Here is a 7,702-nt window from a genome sequence, read left to right as displayed (position 1 = left end):
ACCTGAAAATTTTCAAATTGACTCTCTTTTCTAAATTGCGGGCTGTTAGGCTCGCGGGAGCGCAAAATGCTATAATTTATTGCGTCATTCTTGGCGCAAGACTTTTTTGGTGCGACATAATTTCATCATTTTCAGCGTATTAGTTGGCGCAGAGAGTTTTCACGAAGTTGCGTCATCTGACGCTTGTGTTTGTTGCAGACGTTCTTGGCGACAAAAAATATTTTGTCAGTTGTGGGCGTCATACTTGGCGCCAGATTTTTGACATTATTTAAGTCCTTATTTTGTTTTGCTTCTGGTTTCCAGAGGCTTCTTTTGTTTGCATTTCTTTCCCATTCCTGAAACTGTCATATAAGGAAATTGATAATTTTGCTTTATATGTTATTTTTTCTATTACATATTGCAAGATGTCTCAATCTGACCCTGTCTCAGAAGCTACTACTGGAATCCTGCTGCCTGATGTCGGTTCTATCAAAGCTAAGTGCATTTGTTGTAAACTTGTGGTAACTGTTCCTCCGGCTGTAGTTTGTGTTAGTTGTCATGATAAACTTTCAAATGCAGACAATATTTCCATTAGTAGTAATCCATTACCTGTTGTTGTTCCTTCAACATCTAATGTTCAGGATATTCCTGTTAATGTAAGAGAATTTGTTTCTAATTCCATTCAGAAGGCTTTGTCTGTCATACCACTTTCTAATAAACAAAAAAGGTCTTTTAAAACTTCTCATAAATTCGATGAATTTTTAAATGACCGACAACATTCTGATTTATCTATCTCTGATGAGGATCTATCTGGTTCAGAAGATTCTGCCTCAGATATTGATACTGACAAATCTTCATACTTATTTAAAATAGAGTATATTTGTTCCTTATTAAAAGAGGTGTTGATTGCATTAGATATGGAGGAGACTAGTCCTCTTGATATTAACACCAGTAAACGTTTAAATTCGGTTTTTAAACCTCATGTAGTTATTCCAGTGGTGTTTCCAGTTCCTGATGCTATTTCAGATGTAATTTCTAGGGAATGGAATAGACTGGGTACTTCTTTTACTCCTTCAAGGTTTAAGAAACTGTATCCTTTGCCGACTGATAGATTTGAGTTTTGGGAAAAGATCCCCAAAGTTGATGGGGCCATCTCTACTCTTGCTAAATGTACTACTATTCCTACGGCAGATAGTACTTCTTTTAAAGATCCTTTAGATAGGAAACTTGAATCTTATCTAAGGAAGGCTTATATACGTTCAGGTCATCTTCTTAGGCTTGCTATTTCTTTGGCTGATGTTGCTGCTGCTTCAACTTTTTGGTTGGAAACTTTAGCACAACGTGTTCCAGATCATAATGTGTATAGCATTGTTAAGCTAATTCAACATGCTAATAATTTCATTTGTGATGCCATTTTTTATTTCTTTAGAATTGATGTCAGATATATGTCTTTAGCTATTTTAGCTAGAAGAGCTTTATGGCTTAAATCTTGGAATACTGATATGACTTCTAAATCAACGTTGCTATCTCTCTCTTTCCAAGGTAATAAATTATTTGGTTCTCAGTTGGATTCTATTATTTCAACTTTCACTGGGGGGAAGGGAGCTTTTTTGCCTCAGGATAAAAAATCTAAGGGTAAATTTAGGGCTGCTAACCATTTTCGTTCCTTTCGTCAAAATAAGGAACAGAAACCTGACCCTTCCCCTAAGGGAACGATTTCCAATTGGAAGCCTTCTCCAGTTTGGAATAAATCCAAGCCATTTAGAAAATCAAAATCAGCCCCCAAGTCCGCATGAAGGTGCGGCCCTCATTCCAGCGCAGCTGGTAGGGGGCAGACTAAGATTTTACAAGGATGTTTGGATCAATTAAATCCAAAATCATTGGATTCAGAACATTGTTTCTCAAGGGTACAGAATAGGTTTCAAAGTAGACCGCCTGTGAGAAGTTTCTTTCTCTCACGCATTCCAGTGAACCCAGTAAAGGCTCAGGCTTTCCTGAAGTGTGTTTCAGACCTGGAGTTATCTGGGGTAATTGTGCCAGTTACTGTTCAGGAACGGGCTCTGGGGTTTTATTCAAATCTGTTCATTGTTCCAAAGAAGAAGAATTCTTTCAGACCAGTTCTGGATCTAAAAACTTTGAATCGTTATGTAAGAATACCAACATTCAAGATGGTAACTATAAGGACTATTCTGCCTTTTGTTCAGCAAGGGCATTATATGTCCACAATAGACTTACAGGATGCATATCTTCATATTCCGATTCATCCAGATCACTATCAGTTTCTGAGATTCTCTTTTCTAAACAAGCATTACCAATTTGTTGCTCTTCCTTTTGGCCTAGCAACAGCTCCAAGGATCTTTTCAAATGTTCTCGGTGCCCTACTCTCTCTAATCAGAGAGCAGGGTATTGTGGTGTTTCCTTATTTGGATGATATCTTGGTACTTGCTCAGTCTTTACGTTCTGCAGAATCTCACACAAATCAACTAGTGTTGTTTCTTCAAAGACATGGTTGGAGGATCAATTTACCAAAAAGCTCCTTGATTCCTCAGACAAGGGTAACCTTTTTAGGATTCCAAATAGATTCAGTATCCATGACTTTGTCTCTAACAGACAAAAGACGTCTGAAATTGGTTTCAGCTTGTCGGAACCTTCAGTTTCAATCATTCCCTTCAGTAGCTATGTGCATGGAGGTTTTAGGTCTCATGACTGCAGCATCGGACGCGATCCCCTTTGCACGTTTTCACATGAGACCTCTTCAGCTTTGTATACTGAGCCAATGGTGCAGGGATTATTCAAAGATGTCACAATTAATATCCTTAAATCCCAATATTCGACTATCTCTGACTTGGTGGTTAGATCACCATCGTTTAGTTCAAGGGGCCTCTTTTGTTCATCCAGCCTGGATTGTGATCACACCAGATGCAAGTCTTTCGGGTTGGGGAGCTGTCTGGGGATCTCTGACAGCGCAGGGGGTTTGGAAATCCCAAGAGGCGAGATTACCAATCAATATTTTGGAACTCTGTGCGATTCTCAGAGCTCTTCAGTTTTGGTCTCTTCTGAAGAGAGAACCGTTTATTTTTTTTCAAACAGACAATGTCACAACTGTGGCATATGTCAATCATCAAGGTGGGACTCACAGTCCTCAAGCTATGAAAGAAGTATCTCGGATACTTGCATGGGCGGAATCCAGCTCCTGCCTAATTTCTGCGGTTCATATCCCAGGTATAGACAATTGGGAAGTGGATTATCTCAGTCGCCAGTCTTTACATCCGGGGGAGTGGTCTCTTCACCCAGATGTGTTTTTTCAGATTGTTCAGACGTGGGGGCTTCCAGAAATAGATCTGATGGCTTCTCATCTAAACAAGAATCTTCCCAGGTATCTGTCCAGGTCCAGGGATCCTCAGACGGAAGTAGTGGATGCGTTGACCCTTCCTTGGAGTTATCAACCTGCTTATTTCTTTCTGCCTCTAGTTCTTCTTCCAAGAGTGATTTCCAAAATCATAATGGAGCGTTCGTTTGTACTGCTGGTGGCTCCAGCATGGCCACACAGGTTTTGGTATGCGGATCTTGTTTGGATGTCCAGTTGCCAACCTTGGCCACTTCCGTTAAGGCCAGGCCTTCTATCTCAAGGTCCATTTTTCCATCAGGATCTCAAATCATTAAATTTGAAGGTATGGAGATTGAACACCTAGTGCTTAGTCATAGGGGTTTCTCTGACTCAGTGATTAATACTATGTTGCAGGCTCGTAAATCTGTGTCTAGAAAGATTTATTATCGAGTTTGGAAGACTTACATTTCATGGTGTTCTCATAAATTCTTTTAGAATTCCTAGAATTTTACAGTTTCTTCGGGATGGTTTAGATAAGGGTTTGTCTACAAGTTCCTTGAAAGGACAAATGTCTGCTCTTTCTGTTTTGTTCCACAGAAAAATTGCTAATCTTCCTGATATTCATTGTTTTGTACAGGCTTTGGTTCGTATCAAGCCTGTCATTAAGTCAATCTCTCCCCCTTGGAGTCTTAATTTGGTTTTGAAGGCTTTACAGGCTCCTCCGTTTGAGCCTATGCATTCTCTGGACATTAAATTACTTTCTTGGAAAGTGTTGTTCCTTTTGGCCATCTCTTCTGCTAGAAGAGTTTCTGAATTATCTGCTCTTTCTTGTGAGTCTCCTTTTCTGATTTTTCATCAGGATAAGGCAGTTTTGCGGACTTCATTTAAATTTTTACCTAAAGTTGTGAATTCCAACAACATTAGTAGAGAAATTGTTGTCCCTTCGTTGTGTCCTAATCCTAAGAATTCTCTGGAGAGATCTTTGCATTCTTTGGATGTAGTTAGAGCTTTGAAATATTATGTTGAAACTACTAAAGATTTCAGAAAGACTTCTGTTCTATTTGTTATCTTTTCTGGTTCTAGGAAAGGTCAGAAGGCTTCTGCCATTTCTTTGGCATCTTGGTTAAAGCTTTTGATTCATCATGCTTATTTGGAGTCGGGTAAATCCCCGCCTCAGAGGATTACGGCTCATTCTACTATGTCAGTTTCCACTTCCTGGGCTTTTAAGAATGAAGCTTCTGTTGATCAGATTTGCAAAGCAGCAACTTGGTCTTCTTTGCATACTTTTACTAAATTCTACCATTTTGATGTTTTCTCTTCTTCAGAAGCAGTTTTTGGTAGAAAAGTACTTCAGGCAGCTGTTTCAGTTTGATTCTTCTGCTTATAATTTCATTTTTTTTCATTATAAAGATTAAAACTTTTGATTTGGGTTGTGGATTATTTTTTCAGCGGAATTGGCTGTCTTTATTTTTATCCCTCCCTCTCTAGTGACTCTTGCGTGGAGTTCCACATCTTGGGTATTTGCTATCCCATACGTCACTAGCTCATGGACTCTTGCCAATTACATTAAAGAAAACATAATTTATGTAAGAATTTACCTGACAAATTAATTTCTTTCATATTGGCAAGAGTCCATGAGACCCACCCTTTTTATGGTGGTTATGATTTTTTTGTATAAAGCACAATTATTCCAATTCCTTGTTGATGCTTTCGCTCCTTTCGTATCACCCCACTTCTTGGCTATTTGTTAAACTGAATTGTGGGTGTGGTGGGGGGTGTATTTATAGGCATTTTGAGATTTGGGAAACTTTGCCCCTCCTGGTAGGATTGTATATCCCATACGTCACTAGCTCATGGACTCTTGCCAATATGAAAGAAATGAATTTATCAGGTAAATTCTTACATAAATTGTTATTACATATCCAAACAAGTGGTGCAATATTGTTTAGCTAATTTGGACATATAAGGAATTTTTTTATTGCTGCAAACATTGTTTTTTGTGAAAACAGAAAAATTGTTGTGCTTTTATTATTTAAAGGCGCAGTACACTTTTTAGGTAAAGTTTTTTTGAGTATATGTTTTGACTTCAGAGGTCAATATATCAAGTAAAGAACGACTAATATTGCTATTGCTAGTCTGTTTAACATGTTTGAACTTGAGGAAACTACTTGTTCTATGTGTTTAGATGCCATTGTGCAAACCCCTCTTACTTTTTATCCTTCATGTACTGAAAGGGCCTTACAATGTAAAGAGCAGATTTTATTTAAGGAAAGTGTGTCTAAGGATGATTCTCAGTCTGAGGAGAATCAGGGAATGCCACCAATTTCTCCCCAAGCGTCACAACCTTTCACACCCACCCAAGCGACGCCAGGTTCTTCAACCGCGTCTACTTCATTTACTCTGCAGGATATGGCTGCAGTTATGTTATCTACCCTTACAGAGGTGTTATCTAATTTGCCAGTGTTACAGGGCAAACGCAGCAGGAGAAGTCAATTTGAATACTGAGACCTCTGATGCTTTGTTGGCTATTTCCGATGTACCCTCACAGGGATCTGAATTGGGGGTCAGGGAACTTCCGTCTGAGGGGGAACTTTCCGATTCTGAAAGTGTGTTACCTCAGACGGACTCGGACGTCATGTCCTTTAGATTTAAGCTTGAACACCTCCGCCTGTTACTTCGGGAGGTTTTAGCGACTCTGGGTGACTGTGACTCTATTGTGGTACCACCAGAGAAATTGTGTAAGATGGACAAATACTTAGAGGTACCTGCTTACTCTGATGTTTTTCCGGTTCCTAAGAGAATCTCAGAGATTATTACGAGGGAATGGGACAGACCGGGTATCCCATTCTCACTTTCTCCTAATTTTAAGAAAATGTATCCCATATCTGACACTGTTCGGGACTCTTGGCAAACAGTCCCTAAAGTGGAGGGAGCTATATCTACCCTGGCTAAGCGTACAACTATTCCTATTGAGGACAGTTGTGCTTTCAAAGACCCTATGGATAAGAAATTGGAGGGTCTTCTAAAGAAGTTGTTTATTCATCAGGGTTTCCTTTTACAACCGACGGCCTGCATTGTACCAGTTACCACTGTGGCGGCCTTCTGGTTTGATGCCTTAGAAGAGTCTCTTAAGACTGAGACTCCTTTAGAGGATATTTTAGATAGAATTAAGGCTCTTAAGCTGGCTAATTCTTTTATTACGGATGCCGCCTTTCAGATTGCCAAATTGGCGGCTAAGAATGCCGGATTTGCCATTTTAGCGCGTAGAGCGTTATGGTTAAAATCTTGGTCTGCTGATGTGTCACCTAAGTCAAAGCTGTTGGCTATTCCTTTCAAAGGAAAGACCCTATTCGGGCCTGACTTGAAAGAAATAATTTCTGACATTACGGGAGGTAAGGGTCATCTCCTACCTCAGGATAGAACTGCTAAACTGAGGGGTAAACAGAATAATTTTCGTTCCTTTCGGAACTTTAAAGGAGTCCCCTCTTCTTCCTCTTCTTCCGCTAAACAGGAAGGGAAATTTGCTCAGGCCAAGTCCGTCTGGAGACCCAACCAGGCTTGGAACAAGGGTAAACAACCCAAGAAGCCCGCTGCTGCTACCAAGACAGCATGAAGGGACGGCCCTTGATCCAGGACCGGATCTAGTAGGGGGCAGACTTTCTCTCTTTGCCCAGGCTTGGGTAAGAGATGTTCAGGACCCCTGGACACTGGAAATCGTGTCCCAAGGGTATCAACTGGAATTCAAAAATTCTCTCCCAAGGGGGAGGTTTCTTCTTTCATGATTGTCTGTAGACCAGATAAAAAGAGAGGCATTCTTACGTTGTGTAAAAGACCTCTCTATTATGTGAGTAATTTGTCCTGTTCCAAGACTGGAACAGGGGCAGGGGTTTAACTCAAATCTTTTCTTGGTCCCCAAAAAAGAGGGCACGTTTCGACCTATTTTAGATCTGAAAAATCTAAACAAGTTTCTCAGAGTCCCATCCTTCAAGATGGAGACTATTCGAACAATTCTGCCATTGATCCAGGAGGGTCAATTTATGACTACCGTGGACTTGAAGGATGCATATCTTCATATTCCCATCCACAAGGATCATCACCAGTTCCTAAGGTTTGCCTTTCTGGATAAACATTTTCAGTTTGTGGCTCTTCCCTTCGGGTTGGCCACAGCACCCAGGATCTTCACGAAGGTTCTAGGGTCACTTCTGGTGGTTCTCAGGCCACGGGGCATTGCAGTGGCGCCTTATCTGGACGATATTCTGATCCAGGCGTCGACTTACCATCTGACAAAGTCTCATACAGACATGGTTCTTTCCTTTCTGATGACTCACGGGTGGAAGGTGAATCTAGAAAAGAGTTCATTAGTTCCACAGACAAGGGTTCCCTTCTTGGGAACTC

Source organism: Bombina bombina, chromosome 1 (genome assembly GCF_027579735.1).
Source record: "Bombina bombina isolate aBomBom1 chromosome 1, aBomBom1.pri, whole genome shotgun sequence".
NCBI classification, from domain to species: Eukaryota; Metazoa; Chordata; class Amphibia; order Anura; family Bombinatoridae; genus Bombina; species Bombina bombina.
This window is presented reverse-complemented; position numbering follows the sequence as displayed.